Genomic DNA, 26,994 nt, shown 5'->3' with positions numbered 1-26,994 from the left:
TATATGTGGGGGGGAGGAATGTACATGTATAATATATGCATATAATACATACATATAATATTAAAAATGCTTGTGGATAATATACACATATATTCAGTGCTCCATGGTGCAGTCAGCTCATGTATTTTCAAGACAGAGACAGTGGGAGCCCACTTTGAGCCTGAAATCTGACAAGGAAGATGGAAGGAAACTCAGGAGGCTTCAGGCTATGTACCCCACATGAGCATGACCATCCTGGTGAAAACCTACCAATTGTCAGATACTAATCACACAGCACAGAACTCTCCACAAGCCACTTCACAAGACAGGACACACAATAGGTTTTACTGTCATGCCCTCAAACATAAGGTGAGGTCAGTGACCTTCTCCTCATCCCTCTGCAGTGTCCTCTGAGAAGGAGAGGCCATTTCAAGAAAGGGTAGGTACTTCCTATGCTGCTACCGGGAATCCCACAGAGTGACAGAGAGCAGCTCTACAGCAATTGCTTTGTTTAAAATGCAAAATGTGGATGTGTTTAGAGGAGGTACCAGCATCAATCACTGTATGCAAATACAGCCTGTGGAGAAGAGCTTCCCCTGTAAGTCACTCCTCAGTGCCCTAATCGAGTTAGCACTAGTGACTGAGGGCATGTTGAACGCTGATGGGCCACTGATAGTGCTGTCCCAGGAGAAGATTAATAAAAGGCAGCAGGAGTACTTAGCCCCAGCTGGGCACAGAGTCAGGCAGGGAGGTGAGGGGGGACGACAAGGGTGTCTTTCAGTCTAGCAGCTGTTGCCCATTACCACAGACACACAAAAAAGCAAAACTTGCAGCCTTCTCCCACAATCATTATCATACTTGTGGAGGAAGGGCAGTGCACACCACATGCACTGACTCGAACAGATGACATTGCGGACTTGAGGTTTGTAGTCACAGGGGAACATGAATCTGTAAAGGAGAGGTAAAAAAAGTGCAACTCCACTGCTGTTAAACTTATATGGACCTAGAACAGGGGTCTCCATCCAGCCTAGGGACCCAGAAGCTGACACGAGAAACCAGAGTTGCATAGAAAAAATGAAGGATTTGTTTTGCATGTCATGAAAGAGGACTGAAACACATTGTAAAATGCATTGTACACAGACCCCAACAGTCACTAGGGAAAAAAACACCACAACTCTCACTGTACCAAATACAAGTGAACTTCAGCCCTTGTAGACACATTTTAAGTAATGCTAATGATAGTCATTAACAACATTCCCTCTCTTTCTCAACAACCAGAGCAATAGAAGGAGAGTGGGGAGGGTTGCAGAAGTTCTCAATCTTCTCAGTGCTGAGAGCAGAAAAGGAATGGAGCACTGCTCTCTATGCTGGTTTTAATCCATTCACCAATAGCAGTTTTACTGCCCCCTAGTTCTGCTTCTCTTACTAGCCAGGTCCTAAGATTTCTACCTTGACACTTTCTGTCAGCTACTTTCATCATCACCTTGGGCACATCACCCACTACTTCCTGCACCAAATTGTTGCCAATATCTTCCCTCTTCTCACAGCCTCCTGTCTCAGACTTCTGCTCTGAGCTCTCTTCTTGCACCATGTTGGCCCTCCTCAGAAAATGAGTTATTGTCCCATCTCTCCAATATATATGAAATACTGTCAGCATCTTGAAGAGAGAGAATCTTCTCTTTTATGTATCTGTAAAATGCTCAGAACCTTTATATTGCTCTATAAATAAGGATAGTAAGAGTCTAATGCTGGCACCTCTGGCAGATGTATAGGAAAAGGATGATGGCCTGCCCATGGAATGAAATCATTCTGCTTACGGGAAGATTTTATATCAAAATGGGCTTCTGCATGAGGTCCAACACCTATCAAAATCCTTCCCTGTCTAGCAAGATCAAAGCTAGTGCTAGTCTTAGGAAGCCAATTTGATGCAACAATTCCCACAAGTGCATGTCTGGCTGCCAAGCAATACAGAATTACAAAGAGTTCACATAAGAAGTAATGTCCAGGGATACCAGACAGTGAAAAGTAACTTCTGCTTTCCTAGAAAACATAGAAAGCATAGGGCCACCCTGGTCCACAAAGAGCTTGGCATCAGAGAAGGTGCCACCATCCCAGCTGCACATCTGTGATGCATGCCCCTCTAAACCACTAGGAGGACACCAGACCCCATCCTCTCACAATGGGAGCTTCCATCATTAAAAACCTCACAGAGCTGGTCCTTCTGCAAGCAGTCTTACCATCACAGCCTGGCTCTCCAAGGTGGGTGAGGAATCCCGTACAGTGTGTATACAATATTTCTGGAAACACAGTACGATTTTTGTAGGCTTTTAGAGATGAGGCTTATCATTACTGCTGAACCAGGAGTGAGACAGGGAAGGGAGGAGAAACAAATCCCTCAGCACAGTACAAATTAACACCACAAACAATAGCAGTGTGCTGCATACCTCTAGCCCCAAACTACATTTTTGTAGGTTTCAGGCTGTTGCTATCTGAAAACATTGTCAGAGAAGGAAGGGATGAATGGTAGGTCACCTTCCTTCACCCTGCCATCTCTGAGTCCTATCAGGTATTTCTGCTTCTCTCTGAATTATTTCAGCTTATCCACAGAATTTGATGTACCACTGATCTGCAGTTAGAGGGCTGACTATGGATTATTTGAGGACATGCATACAAGACAGAAGATGGCAGGATGCTCTTTCAGTTATGTGCTAGCCCCATATATTCCACAGCTCTAACACATGCATGTTATAGCCCAAGTTTTGAGATACTTAATCAGCTGAAGGATAGGGATTTTACACAATCCATCCCCTTCACCATCTCTAGCATTTGAATGATTATGTCCTTCCCCAGGCACCACCTATGTAACAAAGTCCTGGATTCAGGAACTACCATCTTTATGAGATAAACTAAGGTTACCATCAGCTCTCCACTCCGTGATTGGAGCTGCTCCTCCAAAACCCAAGAGCTGAAACCCAGTCAAATCATCACCACTGATCACAACAGTGATTTCAGGGAGCAAAAAGGATCCTGTGTCTTTTCTAGTAGCCAGTAGACAAACAGTTTGTTTCTGGCATACAAGCACTTCCCCTACCAGGGCAGGAGTGGAGGGGGAGCAGAAAACCTAACATAGAGGGAGGACGGGTGAGCAGCAGGTTCTGGCTTTACAAGAGGATGATAAATGATAACAACATTAGGAACAAAACCAAACATCTTTCATGCTGTCAGAGCAGTGAAACCAGCAAACACCAAGACATGGGCACAGGGCAGTGTGGTCGTTTTCCAGAGAAGCACACAACGATCAAGTTACTTCTGCTCTGAATCAACAGAACAATTCATCTTCCCTGGGTTCCTGCAGAAAAGGGCAGGGGAGAAAGAGGCAATAATTTCTCTTCAGTTAGCTAAGAACTTCAGCTGCTCCATGGAGCATTGAATTCAACAGACAGGGTCAGGACAGCACTGGATGCCAGTGCAGAAGACCTGTAAGAGGATGTGGATCATAGAGCTCTAGAGGATCATGAACTTTGTCACAGTGCCCTAGTAATTATCAAAGTGTACTATGGGACACTCTGTAAGACAGACTGGAAAAAGTACTACAGAACATGAGTATCACAATGTCAAATACCATTCAGTGCTCCCACAGATCCAGACTCTACACAAAGCTTTGCCTTCCTGCAGAGGAGCATAAAAATCCCTTCCTGGGGCTTACCTCATCTTCACAGTGGGAGATCACCAGGGAAATGGCAGTAACTAGTGAAGGCAAGGCTTCTAAAGCAACACGTCTGTCAGGCTTCCTGAGGACCAGCTTTGATGAACGAGTGTTCTTCTCAGTGCAGCTTCCCTTTGTACTCCAAGGCTTGGTAGTGAGGAAAAGGTTACTGGTCAGCACAGAATTAACAACGGGATGGGGTATCACACCATTACCTTTTTTGCCTTTACCTTAGAGGTTTTGCCTTTACCAGCTCCCTATTGTCTCCTTCTATGACCCAAATTGGCCCTGTTCCCACACTGCATCAAACAGAAAACATGACACCCAGTGAACCTGTGTGCCTGAGCCAGGAAGGACTTTCAAGCACTACTGTTCTAACAGATCATTCCTCTCAATATTAGATGCCACTGGAAAGTAATTCCTGCTAAACTCCAGTGAAAGTATATCCTGCTAAAGTCCCAATCCTCTTTAACAGAACAGGAACAATACTTGGTGATTCTTCCACTGGCAAGCACATCTCATTTTACTCCACAATGGCAAGAGACACAGATAGCTGTTTCTGTTCTTAGTCTGCAGCTGGGGAAACTGAGACTCTGCAAGGGAAAGGAGCTTCCAAGGCCAAACACATCAAGGATTCATATACAGGCTTTCTCTATTCTCCATACTGTTTGTAATCACCTTCTTAAGCAAATGCTCTCTCTCAAGCTGATCTAAAACTTTTAGCAGCTGTTGTGATTTAACCCCAGCCAGCAACCAAGCTCCAAGCAGCCACTCACTCACTCCCCAGGTGTGATCAGGGAGAAAATCAGAAGAGTAGAAGTGAGGTAATTCATGGGTTGAGATAAAAAGAGTTTAATAGGAAAAGCAAAAGCCACACATGCAAGCAAAGCAAACAAGGAATTAATTCAGTGCTTGCCATGGCAGGCAGGTTTGCAGCCATCTCCAGGAGAGCAGGGCCCCATCACATGTAACAGTGACTTGGCGAGACAAACATCATCACTCTGAACATTCCCCTTTCCTCTTTCTTCCCTCTGTTTCAAATACTGAGCATGATCTCACAGGGTCTGGAATATCCCTTTGGTCACTTGCTGTCATCTGTCCTGGCTGAGTCTCCTCCCAACGTCCTCACCAGTATGGCAGTACAAAAGGCAGAAAAGGCCTTGCCTCTATGTAAGCCCTGCTCAGAAATAACAAAAACATCTCTATGTTATCAACCCTGCGTTCAGCACAAATCAAAACACAGCCCCATACCAGCCACTGTGAAGAAAATTAGCTCTACTCCAGCCCAAACCAGCACAGCAACCCACATATTTAACAGTCATGGACTAGATAGACACCCTCATCTCACTGCAGACAACAACTCTGTAAAGCCCCATCAAGCAGGAAGGCTCTGCACCACCAAAGACTTGTCTTCTTTAGGATCTGAGGACTGCTGGCTACTTCTCCTCCTGCTGTGAAGGATGACCATGGACATAGACACGTAAACAGAATGCACTGCTAAAGACACCCTGTGAATAAGAGCACAAGCAAAATGGGAAAAGTGTGAGTATTCAGTGGAAAAGGCAAGTTCAGTCTAGAAGAAAGCAATAGAAAGAAACATACAAATTCACATAGCAGGTAGAATATAACTGAGCATGTCTAGGGAATCCTGAAAGCACCTACTGAACCCATTACCAATACCTTTGTGAGCAGGGGGCTGAATGAATCTCAGCTTCCTAGAGATTTGTGTCTTGTGCTGAATTTACTAAGCTGCATATCAAAACAGATAAGCTCCAGGCAGAGTTGTCCCCACAGCTAAGGTGTTCATGCATCCCCTTTGTCTCTCTAGCAAGTGGTGAGATCAGAAATCTTTCACTCAGAGCTGGTACTGAAAAACTCTCATCTCTGTCCAGGGAAATTGATGAGATCTAACATATTTAAGTTCCCTGCATCTCTTTCAGGTATATTTATTTCTAGGTGTGAGGTTCAATTCAAAACTTGTTGTGAGGAATGCATGAAATAGATAAAGACTGTCATGGACAGACAGTGTGACCTCTTAAGCCTTGTTTCCTTTGGAAGTTGGGCTTTAGGGGAATTTAAATCTTCTCTGTATCCACCGGAGATAGAAAGTTTACCAGAAAATTGGTGGTTCTTTAAATTATGAAATTTGCATTATAAGAGGGAGCTTAAGGAAGACAATCACATTGTAAGAAAACAGCACTATTTCTTTTGGAACAAAAGTTTTGAGAAGAGATTGAACTAGAAGTTATTATTTTCAGATTATAATGATGAAGCTTGGAAACAACAAGACTCACAGTAGGAAGAACTGGGGGGAAAAATAAATTCAAAAGCAACAATCCCCCAGGATTTTATGTCATTTGTTTGGGACCACTAAAGAAAATGAAAAATAGAACAGCCTTGCTACTGAGACAAAACACAATACTGAAATAGAATTTGCTACTCTACAGAGTGAATTCCAGCTACCTACTCAGCCTCTACAAAAGAGAAGAAAAAAAAAAGAAAAAAACCACCAAAACAAACCTCGAATCAGTAAGGGCAAAATCTGACCATCCCAAAGAGAGAAAAGCTTCCTCTGGAAGCCTAGCTAATGATGTTCAGTATGCTTGTGCATTTTGAACTGTTGAATACATGTCCATTTGTCTAACCACTACTGGTCTTGTTATTCCAAGTATGGATGAAGAACAACAAAGATATCCTCTCTCTTGGAGATCTGAAGCTTTGAGTTGTTTTTATCCAGCTAAGCTTGGCCCTCTTTTTCTCTCACACACCAGCTGCCTTTTCTGCATCCTGCATGGCTTAGTCTAGCTCCTGTTTTGGGGGTATACTTTCTCCCCATGTTGAAGTGGATGATTCCAGCCCTAGCCTGACATGGAAAGCCATGTAAGTGTTACTGTACTAACATCACCATAAGTTCCAAATAAGAAGAGCTTAGTAAGCTCCTGAATCGGAAAACAGCGAGAAAGATAGGAACTAGAGAGTAAAGAATACTGACTCTGTGGGAGTATGAGGTGACCCACTGGCTCTTTTACTATAATTGAAAATAAAACAACATTTGTGATGAGAGTAAAAGTCTGGGGTGAAACAGTTTTTGGGGGAAGTAAGAAAAATCATCCATGTCTGAGCAAAATCTAGGATGCACAAATGTTGATGTCATAAGCCAAAAGCCTATGCCACAAACAATAAAGATGTCCTATCTCTCAATAATGATTTTGTGAATATCAAAGTACCAGTGCTTCTCTGCAGGGAATGTAGTTATCTTGGTCTGCTGTCTGCACTACTATTCCCATGTCATTGCAGCCTAGATGGCTGTGCAATGCCACGCCACCTCTATGGCCAAGCACTGAAATCATCTAGTGCCTACCTCTCAATCCAACTCTGGACCTTTCCTACCACATAAAATGGATTTTTAAAATGCACCTTTAACTTAATGGAATTTATATGCCACTGAGGAGAAATTCACACCCTCCCCCGAAATGAAATAAGGAAGAAATATAAAATCCTGTCCTTGATGTAACCTTTTACATGCAGCATCTCATCAAGGATAGAATTCATTCATCAACGGTTCACTGTAAGTTTATTTCTATATCACAAGTGACCAGTGCCTGATCCATGAGCAATTATAGCCTCCAGATCTATACATCACTATGGGATAACCTGGTGACTCTTTTGTCACTCAAATAGTTTCCAGTGGTTCCTTCTAGAGGTCCCAATGTCCAATTTGAGTTCTGTGGAGCACCACAAGGTTTTCTATGTGGATTTAGGAAATCCTAAATTTTGGATTTAGGCTTGTATCCCTTTATCCTGACATGGAGTATCTTTAATTTGTTACACTGGACCCTATCACCAATGTTTTCACCAGAAAAGTAGTGGGTTGCAGCTCCAGCTATCTGCAAGGCCCACAACTGCAAGGTCTCCTTTAAGTGTTGTTCTTACAGGACGTGCTGTGTACCCCATAGGAGCATACACAGGGTTAACATACTTGAATTTCTTTCCAGAGACAAATGGTTTGTGTTGAGGAACTGCTGCTGGGAAGGAAGAAAAAAAAAAAAAAAAAAAAAGACCACCCTTTTTTATTATTCCAAGGTGCATTTTAATTTGCACAAGCGACATTGTGTCTGTGATGGATTACACGAAGGGAAACATTACAGCCCAGCAAGCTTGGCAAGGAAAAAAAATAGGGAGATACGGGGAGGATTAAAAACAACCTATTGCAGTGCAGAATTCTGATAAGGGATCCATGGTGCCTTCAGAGCAGGAGCAAGTGGAGCTCAGGGTACCAAAGAAGAGAAGTGGCACAGTGTAGGGTGAGGAAAGGGGAGTGGAGTGGGAGTACAGACTGGAAGAGACTCCTTGGTCATGTTGTCTAGTCTCTTCCATTACAGAAGACCTTTCATAAAAGATCAAGTTCCATCTTAAAATTTATTCAGTTTCTTTTCCCTTGGAAGTCTATTACAGAATCTCACTTCCCTTTCTGATGGCTAGAAACCTTTGTTCAATTTCCAGACTAATTTATTCTCAGGCAGTTTATACCCATTTTTTCTTGTGCCAACATTTCCTTAAGCTTAAATAGCTGTTCTCTCTCTTGAGGGTTTTGCAATCTGATGCATTTATAGAAATCATATCGCCTCTTTCTTCATTTCGCCTGGCTGAACTGGAAAACACATTCCCCATATCACTGGTCATTCTAGTACCTTTCTGTGTTCAGTTCCCTTTGTACCCATTCCTCTGGGATGGTGGTGACTGGAATTGTATGTGCTGCTTCAGGAGTGGTCGTAACAGGCTTTTGGACGATTGGGCAATAATTCCATTTCTCTACTGGAAGCATCTCTGTGCTGAAAATTCCTCTTGGCTTTGGACCTTTCATCAGGACCATGTTGATCATTTGTCGAAGGCCAATGGCAAAAAGAAGATAATTTCTGAGAAAAGTTCCTCTCAGCATAATATTTCGACTTTCAGCAGCACCTGTTGCTGTCCCCCCACTCAGTTACCCTTATGATTCTTCCACTAATCACCTCATGCCACCTTATCTAATGATTTTCTGAACTCATGATAAACAAGCTCTAGCCAGTTATCTTATCAAAACCAGCTATCTCTTTGCTTTTTATCCCATCTTCTGTTTTGCTTTGTGCAGGTCCTTTTTCTTTAAGAGTACAAAACCCCTGTAAAAGGTAGAGAAAAAATCTCTATTGCCAGCTAATGGTATATGGTTTACAGAACAGTATTAGGCAATTTTATCCCCTTTTTGGTGTGAGCAATGGTGATGTGCAGTGGTCTCTGCCATAATATTAGATTTCCTTGCACATTCTTGGGGGCTCAGCTACATAACCAGACTCTTCATATTTCTCCATTTTTTAAAATCTAGCATTTTCTTGTTTTGACTTAATATAAAAAAGAATTTCTCCAGAGATATCAGTGTCTGGAATTAAAGGAGATAGATTTCTAGCACTTAGGGATGAAGGCATTTAACAACAATAAAAACACAGCTTGGTAGAAGCCCTGAGAAATGCCCTCCCGCAGCAGGAGACACTTGAGAAAGCAAGCTGAATTAGACAGGCTGTTGGTTAACAAAGCATCACATTTCTGTACTGTGAACCATGGGAAATATTTGAAGTGACCACAAGAAACATTTATCTGTTAATTTACAGGACACGTCTTATTATAAAAATCTAGGCATGCTCATAGAAATGAATAAAAAACCTCCACCCAAAACATCCTGATTAACAAGCACATAAATACAAAGAGCCAGGCTACTCCAAAATCTAGCTAAGCTCCACATCAGAATAGCATTGAGCACCCAGAAGCACCAGTTACTTCACTGAAAGCTGCACAAGCTCAGAATCTTTCCTAATCATAAGTTGAAAGCCCATGTCCAAAAACCCTGGAGTCTTTTTTTTTTTTTTTTAGAAAAAATAGATGAGCCCTGTAGAACCTCTAAGGTCATATAGCTGGGCTCTGGTGAACCACATGACTGGGTTCTGCTGAAAACTTCTGGCCATCAGTGCATGCTACAATGTGTACACACAGCTATTTATCTCTCCTGTACTTCTATAAACGAAATGGTTGTTAGATCCATATGGGAAGGTGTGAGTACTTGAAGCCTAATGACTTCAAAAATGATGTGCTTGTTTTCATAAAGCTATCATTACTTGTCATGAGTAAACTCAATCAAGTCTCACAAAATCATGCTGTATCCTGATTCCTTGTGCCTTGTCAGTAAGTAATGCTCTACTGCATAAATGTGTCTGGCCCTGACTAAAACTACGGGCACAATGCAACTGTTCCCCTGCCTCCCTCCCCGTCTGTTCTGGGAAGTCACAGATTCAATTGGTAAGTGAGGAAGAGAAACCTGCATCCTTTCCTCCTGACTTGATCAAACTGCAATGTAAAACATCACAAAGGCTTCTTTTTGATTCCAAAGTCAGTAAGATTAACTCTGCTTAACTGCTAACAAGAAGGTAAGACACTCAAAGACAGATTTCAGAAAAGTATTTCCATTTTCCCTATTATCTGCGGCTGTGGTATCCCAGTACTCTCTGTTAATGAAGACTTGAGTGCTAACACTGTTCACACAGAGCTAAAGTCTGCTGCTCTAAGACTCCAGACAGGTTAGTGTTACACCTGCAGTTGTCGAAAGAAATACCAGAGTCAACTTCCAGAAAATGGTAAGTGAAAATTTTTCATGGTGTATTACTTCTGAAATCCACTTGTCTCCCTGTACCTTGCTGTCCTTCTGGCTAAAGTTTTTGCAAGGAGGAATCTTACTGAATGCTTGAAGAAACTGTGTTTCTCTCCACATAGCACACATAAACTCTGCTTCTTCCACTGGGGCAGCAAAATGGGCTTCTTTAACTAAATTCATTGCAGAAAATTAATAAGTATACAGCATTATTTGGAAAATTCAATGCCAGATAAATAGAAAATGGCAGACAAAGTATGCATTAGATGAGTCATTCAAACTCTGCTTTAGGCAGATCAAGTACTAAGTCTTGCCCCTTTATAGTGTTACTGTCAATGAAAACCAAATTAACTAAAAGGGGTACGTTTTCTATGTAAGAACTCTGAAATAGAGCCATTTGCCTCTATCCCAGTGTATCCCTAATCCTGTCAGCTCCTTTCTTTCCTAAGTGATGGTTAGGCAAGCAGGCAGTAAAGCCTAATTGGTTTTTCTTTCTTGTGATGGACATATGAGGGGATCGGTTAAAGAGCTCCATGATAACCTTCCTCAGTGAGATTTGTTTTCAAGAAAAAATGGATGTGGCAGGTTGTGTTAGCCTGAAGATCTCTCGATATGGGAAGGGCCCATTCTCACAGTGATGGTATCATAAACATTCAGTCACCTATGGAACAAATAGGAAATCCTCAGCCCCCTTCTTGATGCATAAAAACACTCACCCAGCTGAGGTGGGAGAGACAAATCTTTTAGGATTTTGAGCAAAGTATTCTCACTGGAAGGTGGTAGTACTGAGAACAGGAAGCCAGGAGAAGCATAATGGCTTGCTTCTGCCACAGTTGCTCTGCAGAGAAAGCCTCAGCACATCCATGAACCCACATCAAATCCAGGTTTCAAAACAATTGTTCCACCTCAAATTCAATGGTATTCTACCAGTGAAACTCTCAGATTTGCTCTTGATCCCAACCAGCTGAGTCAGTACATTTTGAAGTGGGGAGTGGACAGCTAGTGTCACACAAAAGGAGGGTTGAGAGTTGATAGGAAGAATGCAGTGCCCTTGCTTCTTGTATCTGGGGAGCCTGGGAAAGCTCCCTCTCAGATCCAAAGGGAGGTGAGATGAGGTGGGAGGCAGCCCAAGCGAGCCCAGCTGTCTCTTTTTGCAGTGTTAGGTAGCTCTGCCAGGTTTCAGACTGTGCAACACAACTGTCTGTCTCTGCTGGGACACAAAGCCTGTGTGTTTACTGCCTTGATACTGTGGCAGGGTTGTCCCAGAAAAACACAAGCTGCGGGAAGGAAACAGAGTTTCGGGAAGGAAACAGAGATTTCTAGCAGACAAATCTTCATAACAACAACAAAAAGAACCCGTTTAAAAGTTCTTTCCATGGCAAATTTCATAAGGCCATAAAACAGCGTACCTGTCAGAGCATGTAATAAATATAAGTTTAAGAATGCTTGATTCAAGGCAAACTAAGGTCATTCTTTTTTTTTCTCTCTAGGATGAGACTGCTGTGAAATAGTAAGGATTTCTGGGGAAAACTCTGAACATTAAATCACACACAGAGTTCTCAACAATGAGCAGAGCAAGGTAGTGGATCTGTCATGTCAGTGTTCAGTACATGCCAGGTCCTTGGGAGGAGCCAGCTGGAAGATTAATCTACTATCAAACTACCTTTTAAAATTATGTTCAAAATACATAGGTAAAGCTTCAAGGATCTTTGTCTAAAAGAGACAGCCAGTGACACGTGCTGGTGAGGGCCTGCTGGTGTGTCAGATGTTAACCCAGTGCTCATATGTCTGAACAGAGTGAATCTTCTTGCTCTACAAGTCATGAAACAACTTATGGGCCAATTCCATGTGTAATGGATGACTTTGTCAAGATTCGGTCAAATGTTTTAGATTCTTAAAAACAACAGTGTCAGGCTACAATTACTAAAAAAGTACCAAGCCACCAAGGCTTTAGATATTATATCCAAAACTTTTAAGTTTTCATGGCCATGGACTACTATCCTGAAAAGATTAGTTTGAAGGACTATTGTCCTGAAAAGGTAAGTTCAAAAACCTGCTCTCATTAACTCTTTGGTGACGTCTAGCACCTGCTAGAGAGCTGCTTAAGCTCTACTTTTGCTGCACATTTCAGGAAATTTGACATGTTGGAAACACCTTGCACAGGTGCCATTTGTGTATCTTCCCCTTCTCATTCTTTGCCGACAACTTTCTGCCACAGTTCTATCAAAACAGGATCTCCATTGTCATCTTCAAGCCACGCACACTAGGATAGTCCCAAGTCAGGTATAATTCAATTAAATTTAGTACAGTTTCCACTGTGATGCCACTGAAAATATCCTGGGGTGCATTAGGAAGAGCATTTCCAGCACGTCAGAGGAGGTGATCCTGCCCCTCTACTCAGCCCTGGTGAGGCCACAGCTGGAGTGCTGTGTCCAGTTCTGGGCTCCCCAGTACATGAGAGACATGGAGCAGGTCCAGGGGAGGGCAAGAAAGATGGTCAAAAGAGAGAAGTATCTCTCTTGCAAGGAAATGCTGAGGTAGCTGGACCTGTTAAGGCCCCGAGAAGAAAAAACTGTAAGGGGGTCTCATCAGTGTCTCTAAGTATCTGAAGGGAGGGTGCCAAGAGGATAGAGCCAGGCTTTTTTGGTGGCACCAAGGAACAGGACAAGAGGAAACAGGCAGAAACTGATGCACAAGAAATTCCACCTGAAAACGAAGAATTTCTTTAGTGTATGGGCGACTAGGCACTGGAACAGGCTGTCCATAGAGATTGTGGAATCTCCCTCACAAGAGATAGTAAAGAAATGTCTGGATACAATCCTGTGTTCTAGGATGACCCTGGTTGAGCAGGGAGGTTGGGCCAGATGACTCCCTGTGGTCCCTTCCAACCTTACCAGCCTGTGATTCTGTGATTCTTCTCTCTTCAGCAAAGACACCTTTTTAGATAACAGTATCAACAACTTCTTTCTCCATTATGCTTTTAATGATAATTAAGTATTGTTATTAAAGACAGGTAAACAGAACACACTTCATCCTGACAAGTCTTGACCTTGAGCCAGCAACTTTCCCTGCCTGTCAGAAACATGGGGCTCTTTTTGGCTCTGTTTTCATGGGCACAGTCAATAGAAGAATTAAGAATTACCTTGTATTACTCTTAAAGGAAAAAGATTTCACATGGAAAGTGCACCTCTGCACACTTTTAGGGCGTACTTAAAGTATGCAACGTAATATTGTCTTTTGGATCACAGGAAGATGCGGTAGGATGAAAGCAAATTTCCACCATCTCCAATTAATTCCTTTTTATACATGGATTTCCCAGCCCAGAGTATACTGAGCTCAGAGCATCACTGGTCTTTAGGGTGATGTGGAGCAGTGTTATTGATTACTGAGTTACACAGTGAATGCCAGCAACCATTCTTTCCCTGACAGGACAGAGGGACTACATATGTATCATGTGGGATAGGAATGACTTGAGTCATGCTCAGTTAGCTCCTCTATTTCTTTATTGTAAGATTCCTGCAATACACCTTGGTCAGAAAATAGCATTTACAGCTTTAAAGAATGTGAATAAAGACAAAATGAGAATAGAAGGGGGAAATGAGAGCAGAGAGGATTTCCTCCACTCTTTCCCTGAAGAGAAGAAGATAAATGTCCAATAAACATGAACTGAAGCATTCCCTTCACCATTCTTGTTTTGCTGTACAAGCCTTATGTCAAGAAGCTGCACTATAATTAACTCTTGTTTTGTCTTACTGTTTATGCATAAAGGCTGTGGCTCCTTAGATGGAGATGGCAAGGCCCACTGCAGAGTATGCCACCTATTTTCTTGCTCATGGGCTCTGGCACCAGCCAATTCTTTTGTGTGATTTATCACTTGGTAATCCATCTCCTCCATCCATTATCCTGCACAAAAATCAGCTCTGGACAGCCACTTTCTCTGCAGCAGAGCAGGCAGAGCTGTCACTTTGCCTACCCAGGTCTCAGCAGGGCAAGGGAATTTTCTCTTTTCAGATTCAGTAAGTCTCATGGCAATTTTGTTGGATGTCTTACAAGTGGAAATAACAGCTCTGTGCATATTAGACTAGACTGATGACCTGCAGAAACACTTCTTTCACTTGGGATGGCTCTTCCAACTCAGCAGCTGCCAGCATCTACTAGATTCATGTAAGTTAGCCCTCCTGAACACAGGCTATTTAAGTCTCAATTAATGAAGCATCCAGAAACTATTTTGCTACAATCAAACAGAACTGTTGAGTCTATGCTGAACTCATAAACGTGACATACAGTGATTTCAAACCCTCTAACTGTAGCCTGGGCAAACATTCAGAAATAATTCATGTTGCAAAAAGAAAATGCATAAAAGCAAAACAATACATTATTATATGCCAGATCTTTGATGTTTGAAATCTCTTTGTAGGATTTTTATATATGCAATCCAAGTGCATATGTCTGCAGCATCTGAATAATGCAGCAGATTTGTGATACACAAGATTACCATTCATTAGTAGCATCAAAGGATTTTATATTAGAAAGGTGTAGCTATATCAAAAAATTCAACACGTGATCCTAAAGTAGATATTTGCTAATTAGTGCAACCTTGGTTCAAGTTGATTTCATGTATGGAGTCATTGAAGCCAACAAAAGTTTATTGCTTGAGCCTATTCTAAATTATCAAGGTTTTGGAACAGATCAGTCCTTCTGCATTTGTATGACAGCTAATTAGAAGTACTCCAGTGTCAATATTAGCAGTGGTGAAGCATACACAGAAAAATTGCACAATATAATATAAATTAAAATTCTTTTCCCTGCAGCTGTGCAGCTCACAAAATATCTCCGTTCTGCAAAAAGTTCTGTGTACAATAAAGAAAAAGGAAAAAAGGGAAAAAACCTGTATTTTCCTTCAAAGACTCAACAAAAAGCAACATATCCTTTCAAGAACAAGACTTTCACCTTTGATACAGCTGTACTGGGTCTAGAATTCATCATGTGCTTAGGGAGAAGACTCACAAACCCAAAGAGAGTTCAGGTTTGCAAAAATAATTAATTTTTTTTCCTCTCCTTCAGCTCAGTCAACCTCATGGGGGGAGGTGCCAGAAAACATTACTGCACTCCCTTTCTTCAAATTAAAAAAAAAAAAAAAAAAGTAGATGAGAAGAGAAAGGGGAAACAAAGATACAGAGGGAAACTGGGGAGGGGAGGAGTAGGGACAGGCAGCTGAGAAGCAAGAAGGAAAAAGCATTTGTAAAATTAAAAGGCAGGGGCCCATCAGATTGTGTCGGGCAGGGGAAAGCGTGTCGTAGGCAGGAGTAATTGGTAATCGGAGCAGAAGTGAAGAAGGGGATGATTTATGGGAGCATGGAGACAGGGGTGGAATAATTTTTGGAGCAGAACGGGGAACTTACTGAACGCCTGAAACTCAGCTACTTATCCACTCGTTCCCGTGATAAATTAGCTCTTGTTTAAAGTAACCGGAGCTCCATTTTTCATTCTGATTACTACACTTGATATCTCTCTCTCTCCTTCTGTTTCTCTCTGACCACTGCCCCTTAGCAGGTTCCCTGAGCTGAGGCAATGGGTTTATGGAAACTCTTCACCCCTCCATTACACTGTTTCCCCCCTCTCCCTCTCAATTACTGTAGGGTTAACTCTTTAAGCTGTGTGTTTCTCCAAGCTGCTTAAACTGTTTCTGAGGGTTGACCTGGGAGCATATGGAACATGATCCTCCATTTATGCTACAGTGGGGGGCATGGGGTGCCCAACACTTATAGTGTTGGAATGTATGGAATGAGCACAGTGGTACATCGTGTTTCACTGTGTGTTTGCCATGTTTGGAAGACAGCACCAGGTCTGGCCTGGAGCACATCATCAGTAGGAATGATTTATTTTATGGCACCACTCAAAGCCACTGCACCTCCCTCAAGCAGAAGGTCTCACTGTTCAGTTTACCACTTCACTCAGTGAAGACTCAGCTGAGGCACAACACGCCAGACTGAAACAAGTGGCAGAAAGAAGATGGCATACAGTGACAGACTCACCAGAAGGAAGAGTAGATGACTTTAGGAAAAAAATATGCTTTAATATAAAATTGTAAGACAAATAAATACTAATAAATATCAAGTTTCTTACTGACAGGTTTTTTTTTCGCTAAAAACATCAAAATACTGAAGTGGATCACAATAAAATATTTGAAGGATGAAGTGGTTTTGCCAGTCATTTCAGGGAATAGAAAAGAAAAAGTACAAAGGGCACCACAGAAGACAGATCAGCTAGGTTTCTGCTATCTTCCCTTATGAGTAAGAAACATGAAGTGCAAATTGCTGAGGACATTGAGGAATAATGAACAGGAAAATAAAAGCTTAGAGTTGGGTTGTTATTTCCATTAGTCTAAACTAGAGTATAAAAGGAAGAAGGGGATATTTACTGCTATGAAAGGATGATAAAGTAATATTTCCAAACACAGATAATTTGTGCAATCTTCAGTTGCTATTAATGCCAGGAGCTTGGCACAATTGAAACATGTAAGGCAGGTCCAAGGGTAGATCTAGACCTATGTTGGTGTGGTGACCAACAGCTGAGCCCTCACACAATTTCCACATATACAGTCTCAGTAGATGTGACTGTACAGTCCAGCTGTTCCTTAACTTTCCACCTACCTGGAGTCCTTGCACCTTCTCAACTGATTTTGCATCAGTCACAACAAAAGACAAGGAACCAGGTTAGCAAAGGATACCAGATGTGGCACACCACAGCAGCACATGACCTCCCATCTATGGCAGCACAGCCATAAAGCCTTGTGGAACAAGCAGGCTGCCTGCCTGACAGCTCACACTCAGGGAAGACTCTGTCACATATAACAGGGCACAACACTGATTAAACTGCCCATTCAGTTCTAGCTCTTGGGAAGGAACCCTGTTCTGGTGAGTGTTGGTCTGTCTGACTTGCTGCTGCTCTCTGCCTTGTGACATTTCCCACACTGCCAGGCCAAACACACTCTCCTAGGTACAGATCAGCTAAATTGCACTGAGTTACATTCAAAACTGAGCCAAGTCCAGTAAAGCTTGTATAAACTTAACTCAGATTTCTCTTATATTTCAAGAGCCAGAAGGTAATATAACCAAGTATCACCATCTTTTTGCCAGAAAATACGAATATTATGGATAGGTACATTTGGAACCTCAACAAAAATGTATTGATACTATTGTCTCTCAATACAAGACTTCCTCATATGGGTTTTCAATGCTGTGGTTTCCCTTCTCCATCACCTCCTTATTCACACCAGTACAGAACTGTATCTTAATGAACAACATGAGAGCACTGAACTTCTGCTATTACCTGTGTTCTTTTGAGAGGCATTCTTTGAATCAGAAATTACGGCTTGAGTTATGAGATGTCAAGGAGGAAATTCTAGCTAAAGTTAAAAAACTAGGAAAAATGCTATAAGCCTTGTCATTACCAAAACCAGCAGGTGGGCACATCCCTTGGTAACAGTGATGGAGCCTCTGCCTTGGAGGAGTTACAGAGAGAATTTGAGCCCTGAACACATATTTACAAGTTCACAGCCTGATGTGGTTCTCACAAAGCTCACCACAAAGGTATCTTTGGAAGATAAATGGGACCACCAGGTATTACACCATTAGTATTTTGGCAGTGATGTCAACACAGCTGCACTGCACAGGCAGGGACTACTGACCAGGGCCCAGAGTAAAAAGCAGCTGCAAGAGAGGCAACAGACATGGACAAGGTGTGCAATAAAAGGTGAAGATAATGACCATGAATTTAGTTTGAGGTGAGTATACTGCACATCCTCTAACCTTGGAGAATCCCAGGGGGTTTTGGAAGGGGGATGAGGGTGGTTCACAGTTGTTAATACATTTTTATTATATATCTTATTATATTAAGTAGAGGACAAACTGATCGCTATGACCAGACAAGGACAGGGAGATTAGCCTTACTGCAGTGATGGGCAGTTTTTTACTTGGAAACCAGACAGCTAATCTACCCACCATGTTTCAGACAGTACTCACTTTATCTGTACATGGAAGCCCAATCCCATCTCTCCTTCTCATGCCTTTGATAGCAAGCAGCTTAGATTTTCAGAGATTTCAAAAAGCCAAAGTACAGGAAGCAAATGATGAAAGCTCTGAGAGTTTTGCTTTTATACGCAGCAATTTCAATGCATGTATATCTAGCACAGTCTCACTGAGGAAGAGTTACATTTGAGAATCCAAAATGATCTGCTTAAATATACTTAAAATTTCCCATTTTGAGGCAAATAATTAGAAATCTGTATTTTCAAAGAGAGAGTCTTCATCACTGTAGAATAGGAAACGATGCTTATTTAAATAATTTAATTTTTTAAAGGAACTTTCAAGATTAGCCCAGAACCAAAACTTCAGATTTCATAGGAGAATCCAAAAATCAGTAAAATAAAATGTCTGCTCCTGAAATTTCTGTATAAGACACTAATCCAAGTGAACAGAACTGGTGGATTTCAAAGAATGGTACTTTCCCTTACCCTGATCAGTGCTGCTTCACAGGCACACACATTTTACACCAAAAGAATACAGACCACACAGCAGCTTTCACAAATTTTGGAATACTTCAAGTAGAACAGTATGAATGAAGTATGTACAGTTTTACTCTGGGGAGATCAGTTTGTTGCAGACACAAAGGTAGTGATCTTGCATCCTCTACCACAGGTCATAAGAAGACAACTAGAAAAATAACCTTTATCTTTTTTTCCAGTGCAGAAGTAATGATCTTAAGCTTTCTTTAACAAAGGGAACTATATGAGTCCTAAATGAGCTATATGGTTCAAATCCAACCTGGATGAAATTTGGCGTACCTGTAGTTTAGACTGGCATCTAGAGCACATTGGGTTTTGAAAACAAACACTGAAAACAAAAAAACCAGGCATTCATTTTCTCCTGAAGGACTCTTAAGTGGTGAAAACTTACTTGGCAGGCCTTGCTAAGTAGCCATATGGAGGGAATGATTCCTTTGATAGAACGTTTTATTTTGCCTTGTGATTATTTTCTAAATGACCACTGTCATGGTAGATTACAGCCATAGCTCCTTTCTTCTAGAACTACCTGAACATAACATTAAGATACTTTATGGACAAACCAGAAGCAGCTGAGTGTAAAACATTGTACTAGTTACCTCTGGTACCTGACTGCCTTTTACTGCCTTGGCTCCAACCTAGTCAACAACTGCAGGATCAGAACCAATCAACTAAACAACTCTCCTTCATGTGCTGGCAAACTCCTCCTGCTTAGCCTGGGAGCTCAGATGAGCATGCAAGCAGGAATTATCTTTGCAGCCATCGCCTTTCTGCACAACCAGCCATCCTTCAGGGGAACATCCAGCACCCAGTGGACAGGAGTAGCTGAAATATTCAGATGGTGTCAAGACATCTCTTCCTTATAAAGAAAGAATGTCCATTTATTGGACAGAACCAAAATTCCATGCCTCTGCTTTCTGGCCCTCTCAAGAGTGAGAGAAATCACCATTGCTCAGTGATTATCAATGGATATTTATCAATGGAGAAAAAGTTTTGTGTAAACTTTTTTTGAAGAAAACTAAAGGTTCTTAGAGCTTCTTCCATTCCTGTTGCCTTCTAGACCATACTGGTATTCATGTAATGTATCTGATTTATTTGGGGGGCTGTAAAATACCACAGGTAGAAAGGAGAGGAAGGTGGAGAAAGGAATCCTAAGATACAACGGATATATTTATTTTTTTAAGAACTATCGTTGCTCTCTTCTATGCCCCCTCCCCTGGCAAAGGTGAACTGCATATCTTTAGTTAATAATTAACTTGTCATGAGCTCCATCAATATCCCATCATCTAAGTGACAGAGGGAAGGGAGGCGATGGGGGAGGTGATCAGCACGACGTGCCAGCTCTGCCCGCAGCCTGTGATCTCGTCTCGGCCATAATAAATAGGATGAAATGCGCTCCTGATAAATGCCCATGTCATGGAGAGATTTTACCTTCACTCAGAAACAATGTAATATCTCAGCTATTACCCAAAATAATTTATCAATGTGTAATAGCTTTGTGCAGAGCTCAGATAGGAGGGGAGCAGCGCTGCCCGAGATGGATGGATCCTACCTTCTGCTTTTAATTTTTAATGCTCGTAGGCAGCTTCACATTAAAGGCCAGGTGTCATATATAGACTTAATGTAAGAATGGAGTTCATGAATTCTAATCAGGAGAGAATCTCCCTCTCTCTTCTCTTGCTTTAGTCACTTCTGGTTTTTTTTATTTATCAATTTTCCTCTCTTTCTTTACTCCCATCTTCTTTGCTTCTCTCTTTCAGTCCATTTCTTTCTTCCCCTTCTTCAGATATGTCTTACTCCCTGTCTCTGAAACATAACTATTTGGGTAGCTATTTGCTACTTTGAAAAACTGCACCACCACTTAAGGAAAAACTACTTCTGCCTTGGTCCTGGTGTCATGTTTTTTACATAGAAGAACAAACTCAATGCAAGAACCAGGTGAACATGTTAGAATTTTATACCCAGGCAAAAAAACCTAGGACAACAGTGATCAAGAATGGAAAAATCACAGCCAAGTTAATACAAATTCATTGTGGAATAATGTTACTGAAAAGATCCTGTCTTTAAAGGGCCAGTGGAGGAGGCACATCCCATATACCAGCCAAATAAAACAGCCTTGAAAAGAAGCATGTTTCTTCAACTAGCAAGAATACAGTACTGGGATGTGGATCCAAAATCACAAGGTCTCATCTTCCCAGTATTTCTAGTCTGCTTATAGCCATGCCAGCCACATTAATGTTCTCTTCACATTCAACATTACACTCATAAACCCAGTTGAGATGCATCTCACTGGGTGATCTGCATCAGAGGAACCTGTTCAAGGACCTCTGTAGCAGTATGTACGGACAACGGGATAACGCCAAGAAGTGTCATTAAAAACATACCATTAGGACTCCCATTAAGAAATACCATTATTGTATCGATACACTACATCAAAGCATGACGTACTGTCTGGGTGAGACACACCTGAAAGCACCAGCAATGCACGACAGCACTCTCAGCTCGGCACAAAGAATGCAGCCGCAGGAAGGAAGGGGGGAGCACCACTTACTGGCCAGAATGTGCAGCAAGAGACACACTTCGTACAAACAGCAGACACAAAGATCACAGAAGTGCCACAGGCTGCAAAGAGGAAAAGATCATCTGTTTGCACTTCTGTTTGCACTCAAAATGAAGGAAAATAAAAGCAAACCAATGCAATACTACCCATGGGAGGAGCGCTGCCAAAGCTGCAAACACGTTTACAACCACTTTGCTGACTTGCAAGTTACAAGGACACCAGTGCTGAGAGGAGCTTGGGCTTGATTTCCTGCCTTCTATTAACAAAGGTAATGTTGACTGCTCCATTTGTTGGTTGACAATGCAGGGATCACAGACAAAATGATTTTTGGGAATCAGGTCAAAACAAAAGGTTCCTCTTGTGCCTAAAAACCAGGATGGCATAAAAAGATTTGGCTGGTGCCACTTCCATGTCCCTTTACAGATAAGCAGAGGACAACCACGTTTAGGAGTTGCACTGTCAGTTAACTACTTTTCTTTAACTCTCCACTCAGAAATCTTTCTTTTCAAAACATGTAGAACTTATCCTACCAGAGCAACAGAGTTTCATAAGGAACTTTCTTTTAATGTTTCTTACCTTCCACAAGGACTGCTCTGTGACCATTCCCTTATTTTCACCTTACTCCTTCCCAGCACTGCATGTCACACAGTTCAGAGGGTCAGATCTGACCCAGCTAAAACAATTACCACGTGCAAAACTACATTGGCTTCACATGCCTCTTCAATGAGTGCTTGATCAAAGGTAAAGAAAGGATAGTGTCCCACTGTGACAAATCCTTTCTGCACAGAAATGAGCCATCTCTATAAAATACATAAAAAACAAGTTTTAAGAAGAAGTGATTGCATCATTGATAAAAACCAACACTTATCTTTGTGAATGACAGAGTAAGAGACTGCAAATCTTAGAACATTGTTGGAACCACTACAGGGAATATGGCTACAGGGAACATGTGGTTGTTTGTGGGCAGAAGTCCTGGAAACTTCACATGTCTATAAAGATCCCAAAGACTGCCTTATCAAGCACATTTTACTCCTCTATGTCTGTGTATAAATGCATCGTTGCAAAGGCAAGACACCAGCATCCCCTGGTGCAGCAGCCTTAGGACACCCTCTGTGATGCACGATTACCTGAACTAATAAGGAAGAGAGCTGTTGTTTGAAGAGGACAGAAAGATCGGGTAACCTCCCCTGAATACCACTCACTTAGTGGCTGTGGCCTGGCTCCAGGCCAGCAGGAGAGCAGCATGCCCTTGTCTGTGTTGAATGAAAGCCCATTGCCTGCTGCCAAACAGCCTCAGGCAGACAGACAGTGATTCCAAGAACCGAACTAAGAGCTCTAAACTCATTCATTCATGGTTCAAGATCTTTTCTAACCCCAGGAGGAGGGATAGACAAAAGGGAAAGGTAACAGGTAACAGTCCCCCAGGTAACTGTCTCTTGCACCACGCAGTTGAAGTCTAATCAGGGTCTATTGCTGTCTTATTCCATTGCTAACACTGTGACTCTAACTGCCGTGTACTACAAATTAATTCATTCCTTCAGGCCTTGCTGTTCAGTAACTGGCTGTCACAGCAATCTCCCGAGGAGCTAATTGAGAGTTGTGATCCGTGCAGTATTTCCATTAGTGCTGTAATGACAGGCAGCCAGACACACACATGCATGCTCACACACAGAGCACAGGTTCCTCTGTACCCACAGCGAGGAGCAGATAACAAGCCAGTGCCATCTAAAGTATTCAGCAGCAGCTGCGAAAAAGGGAAAACAGGAGGAACAATATCCATGATGCAGATTGAGGTCACCTAAACTTGGCCTGTATGAGAGCAACTTGCTCTCAAGACATGCTCCTAATTTACCACAGGAGAGTAAAATCCTTCACACAGTCCTCTTCTGTCCAGTGGCACTCTTCCCAGAGACTACAAATCCCACCAACAAGTCACCTCTCTTTGAGGGGCCTCCCCATTGCATGGTGGGACTACGCAATGTAATCTCCTTAGAGATGTTTCTTGAGTAAGGGTGATTGCAGATGTAGCTGTGTGTAGCACCGTAGAAAGCACTAATTTTAGAGTCTTACAGGTTCTGCTTAACAAACTAGAAGAGATGCTAATTTGGGAAGAATGTATTTGATCAGTTATGATGTGGTTCATTCAGGAACCTGGATGGCTCAAGGGTGAAGTCTATTTGTGAACTTAGTCTCTTTTTTATTTGTTTTTCCTTTTATTCGTGGTTTCAAGCAGATCAACAGGAAGACACTACATGCAGCACCTCCTGTAGTTGTGCCACCTGCTAGTAAAGACTTAGCCATTATAAAACACTTATTATAAAACATTTTTAGGTCCTGTCTGGACTACAGCCTCATGGTTCTCACCTAGAAAGCAGAGGACATACAATTCTGTGCTGCCACTAATGATTATTTAAGAGAGTCAAAAGCTGAAAAAACCTTTATTTTCTTAGAGGGCTGTGCACTCTTTTGAACTAACTCTAGAATTAACCCCAACATGTCTGAAGACTTGTCTCTGTACAGGCAAATTTGTATCCACTCAGTGTCTTAGAAACTGGTCAGATAGCTGCAGACTGGTTCAAAAGGCACTTCTCAGTGAGTGCTTTATTAATTCTAAAGTTGTGAGTGGTTTCTTTATAAATGGAAGGCAGTTTCAAAGTCCATTAACAATGAGAAGGAAAATCACAGCAATTATTTTGAATTATGTATTTGCCAATGAATTAATTCAAAGTGATCTGTGTGGTTATTGTAGTCGCCAAACAGATTGAAGTCAACAACTTTAGTCACCCGTAAGCTGAGATTGTTGCAACAGTAGAAATAACTCAGACATGGGTATGGAAGTAGTTCATGCTGGGAAACTACCACTAGGTAAAGGTAACTTTGCTTGGGACAGAGCTACTCACACAGCTCCAGAATTCCAAAACCAGCTTTTTGTAAGGAAATGAGGTGCAGATTCTTCAGAGCATTCCAAAGAGCAGACTATGCTACTCTGACTGCCAGTGCAGCAGTCCCTAAAAATAGGGAAGATAGCCATTCAAGGTACACAAACAGCCTTTAGGGCTCAACTAGAGGATTAAGTTACTGAGCCTGAAGAAGTTGTGGCATATAATCCTAGCTTCATAATTGAGCATGTGCATGCTTCTGGCATGTGATAAATGCAAGGTCATTTGACTTAACCTAGGAGAAGACAGCGTTAAGTGGAATTAGCCCATGTCTGCTGCAGGCTAGTTATGCACACAGCTGTTACCACAGCTCAGCTGATACACAGCAATTTGTTCAGTTGTGCTAAATGTTACTGCATGTACAAACCCCGATTCTGCCCTCTTGTGACAACATTACAGGAAAATTCAGTTATTTTAAAAGTCAGAAAAGTTGGTAACAGAAACACAAGTTTTTAAAAACTTTGACAACCGCAAAAGGTCCCTGGAAATTGGTTTAACATAGGATGTTCTGAGACATCCATGTAGACCCATACTGCAATACATTTGGCTCTCCTATGTATAACCATAATTACAATTTTCAGTTGGACATACCTGCAACAGATATGATCTCACAGGGACAGAGCAGAAGTTAACAGATCAGGTACCTCCTTGACAGGTAATGAGGCTGAAATCTCACACCACACCAAGAACTGGCCTTACCATCACTCATGCCGAGCTTCTGAAAAAAGTCAAGAAGATATCAGAGAAGAAAGTTCCAAAAGCTCAGGGTCAGAGGAAGTCCTGGAACAGGCCACACAATCCATTAGGGTGTGGCATGTCCTGTGACTCCGTTTTAAGGATCAATCAGGGCATGCCCAAGGGATAAAATGTGGGCATAAAACTTATCTCTGTTTCAGTGTTGAAAAATCTGCGGTATGAATGGAAAAAGTCCTGAGTTCTGATCAATAACTTCTTAAAAACAGGTAACAACTTTATGATGTGCCACAGTGTTGCTAGAGGACAGGAAAGAACCACACTCATCCCTCAGGTTGTGAGATGAGAAAGAAAAAGAAAGTTTATTATGGTTTGAGGTTTAAATAGGGTTTGGAATTTGATCAGGGACTGAGGGATGAGAGTAACACCTCTCTGATCCCAGTGGTCAACTAAGAAGTCTATCAATTTGTCCTTCCCCCTGGAAAGGAATGCATATTTACAAAATATCAGTCTTTGGTTTTGTTACAAGTGTGAGAAGACTCCAGCAGAAACGTAAAACATCAGAAGGCTGAAAAATCAGGGCGACACCACAGAATAGTGCTTGGGATTCTGTACAAAGTGCTAAGTCATGCTTTTTCCCTTCAAATGTGATACAGGATTGTTTCCAGCTGAGGGGTGAGGGTGGAATGTGTTTATACAAGGAGTGATTTATTCCAGACTGTTTTGAACTGATTACTTGAAGTTACAGTTACTGATTTAGTGAGCATATAATGTATTTCAGCACAAACTGATCTCTTCATCAGTCTGCCAAGCCAGCACACATATAGTTACATAGCACGACAGGATCACCCCGAATAACCTGAACCAAATCCTGTGGTCACACTATGTTAAAGAAGCCCCTCTTCATGTCAGCATTTTACATCCCCATAGTCTTCACTCACACCATAATTTTGAGGGCTGACTGTTTTGCTGCCTCTAAGTCTCAATATCTGTGTTTCCTGAAACATAATCCTGTCAATATTTGCGCAAGTTTGGGTTTGGTTTCTTTTTGCTGTGGCTCACCAATGCTTGAATTTATCAATTTTTTAAAAAGAGGAAGACCTCAAGGCTGACAAACTTACAGTGCTCACTGCACTGTTCAGTTAAATCACTCAATCACATTTCTATCACCTTCCTTTGAATATTCTTGCAATAAGTAATGCAGTCACAAGCAGAAGAGCATTTGCACATTTGCTGTCCCATAGCTCAGTCATAGGCAGGGGCTGAAGGGGAAGCACACTTGGACTCACTTGGTACATAGGCACACAGAGAGCACTTGTGTTCACAGCCTCAGAAGGATCTGGGAAGTTCCTGCATGGTGCAGTGGGAACCAATTTCTAAAAAGATGTTTTCAAGTTAGTACAACACAGAGAACTCTGGGCTGTTCCTCCAGAGATCCTAGTGTGAAACCTGGGTAAACACTCAGCCAGCAAATGCACAGCTACTGCATGTGAGTGTGTGTCCCTGCAGAGCCATCATGCTTCCTCCTGGAAAGGGCTGGCATGTCCTACCCAAGGGGCAGCTGTGTAATGTAACAATGTGGAAATGTACAAAAGCAAAACAGTGGAATTGGTCCGTGACACAGTAACTGGTCTCATATTCACTGTTGGTCCAGCAACTTGAGGTCAGCCACTCTCCATGGTTTTGTTTATCAACCCCAAGAAGAGCAGAACATGTCTATTTGCAGCCTTGGCAATACACCGCCGCAGTGAAGCTCATCCTAACAACTACTTTTTGATAATCCAGGCAATAACTTGTGAAACATTTTCATCCATATAAACCTAGCAGTGAAGTCTTGAGAATAATACACAAACACATGTATACATGAAAAGGGTTTAC

General features: G+C 41.9%; 1 long non-coding RNA gene across 2 annotated transcripts; it reads right to left on the bottom strand.

The window, feature by feature from the left end:
• Positions 1-285: 285 nt before the first annotated feature.
• LOC136362988 (uncharacterized) lies at positions 286-26,994 on the bottom strand. 2 transcript variants are annotated; one of them, XR_010743878.1, is made up of 3 exons: positions 25,015-26,994; positions 3,686-3,832; positions 286-927 (listed from the first exon to the last, which is right to left on the bottom strand). It is a non-coding gene; the product is annotated as an uncharacterized lncRNA (long non-coding RNA). The 2 variants fall into 2 exon arrangements; XR_010743877.1 differs by lacking the exons at positions 286-927; positions 3,686-3,832 and adding an exon at positions 20,868-22,284.

The sequence above is a fragment of the Sylvia atricapilla genome, chromosome 6 (assembly GCF_009819655.1).
Source record: "Sylvia atricapilla isolate bSylAtr1 chromosome 6, bSylAtr1.pri, whole genome shotgun sequence".
NCBI classification, from domain to species: Eukaryota; Metazoa; Chordata; class Aves; order Passeriformes; family Sylviidae; genus Sylvia; species Sylvia atricapilla.
The sequence above is the reverse complement of the archived record's forward strand: the minus strand, read 5'-3'. Positions and strand labels throughout refer to the sequence as shown.